Here is a 1,766-nt window from a genome sequence, read left to right on the forward strand (position 1 = left end):
ACACTTTTGAATGTCATGTTATCCCCTTTTTCCTCCCAAGTCCCGGGGGCCGCGGCACTTGGGTTCCTGTCCCAGTCTTGTGGATTTACGAGGGACCCACCTAAAAAAGGTATGAAAGACTTGAAAACCGTGTTTTCCAAGCGATATTAATACGTAACAAATATCAGTTAGTGAATGATTTGAAAAAAATATTATGGTTGGTTTTAAACTCACTAAACCCAGGGAATCAAATTTGGGGAAAAATAATGTCCAATTTTTTATAATTTTCGAATTATAAAATTTTAAGATCTAAATTGACTTTCATCTGAAACGGGTGTCTCTAAGCAATGCCCCCATCCACAATGTAATGAGAAATACAAAAAAGTGTTGTTATTTGGGAAGAAAAAGCATTAGGGATTATAGTTTATTATATGATTAAAATATGAAGTCGACAATAGAATTGCAAAAGGCAAAAACTGATTTGTTGGTGGGTGTGTGTGGTGTTGTGTGTTTGTGTGTGTGGGGTTTTTGTGTGTTTGTGTTGTTGTGTGTTTTGGGGGGTTTTTGTGGGGAGGGGAAAAAAAAAAAGAGGGGGAAGAGAGGGAAAGAGTGTAGTGGCCGGGGGGTGGATGGAGAAATAATAAATTAATTGTATTATTTACTTTTTATATATTTTTTTTTTTTAATGGATAAAAATTTTTAAAAATCCCTTTAAAAATGATTAAAAAATCCATTAATCCAACTTTTTACGTTGACCAAATATGCATCAATTATACCGCAAAGAGCACTTTTTGATTCGTCTTTTCCGGGGGTTAAACTTGTTCACCTTTTCATAAATATGCGCTTTTAAAAGGGGGAAAAGTAGTGAGGGAACTGGTTTTCTCTACTTTATCGCCGGTTTAACATAGATCAATATTTTTAATTAGCTCTTTTTTAACACGGGAAATCGACCTGGATATCTTCATAAACAACCCTCCGAACCTATCTCTTACATTCTGCATCCTACTTTCTTTAAGTTTTTTGAAAATGCGGTACTGTTTGCTGGCACGAGACATTTTAAAGGCAACGAAAAAATACAAATGTAAATGTGTAATAGTAAAAAAATCAGTCTTTTTCCTACTCTCTCTCCCTTGCTCCCGAGTTGCAACTGGGGGAGGAGGGAGGGAGTAAAAAAGATGACGGGTACCCCACTAAACGTGTTATAGGATACCCCCCAAAGGGCACGTATGGGGAGTAATGCTTAAGTGGCAAGAGCACCCCTCTTCCTATCGGTATGGGTCAGGGGTTGGGGGGAGGGTCCGTAATTTAGGGGGTTGGAGGGTACTTTATATAGATTAAAAAATGTTTAAAGTTCTATAGGGATATTCAAAAATTTAAAAAAGTAAATGGTCGTTTTTGGTGGCAGCATATTTTAAAAGAGGGGGGGTTAACATTACGAAAAGCCTTTGTTATTGAGGCAATCCCTTAAGTTTTTTTTAATACATAAAATTTTTCATTACCTTTTTAAAGGGGCTGTGATATAAGACATAAGAACTGTAAAAAAATTTCCTCGTGAAATATATTTTAATAATATATATATATATAAATATATAATATATTTTATATATAAAATATATATTTTAAAATTATATATAATTTATATATTTTAATATAAATATATATAAAAATATATATAAAAAAAAAAATTAAAACATAAAAAATAAAAATCAGTGCAAGACACACCCAATCGCCCATGCGAGTGCGTGAGTGCACCTGACCACGCATCCCCCTTGCGCGATGTGAGCAGC

Source organism: Penaeus monodon, chromosome 36 (assembly GCF_015228065.2).
Source record: "Penaeus monodon isolate SGIC_2016 chromosome 36, NSTDA_Pmon_1, whole genome shotgun sequence".
NCBI lineage: Eukaryota > Metazoa > Arthropoda > Malacostraca > Decapoda > Penaeidae > Penaeus > Penaeus monodon.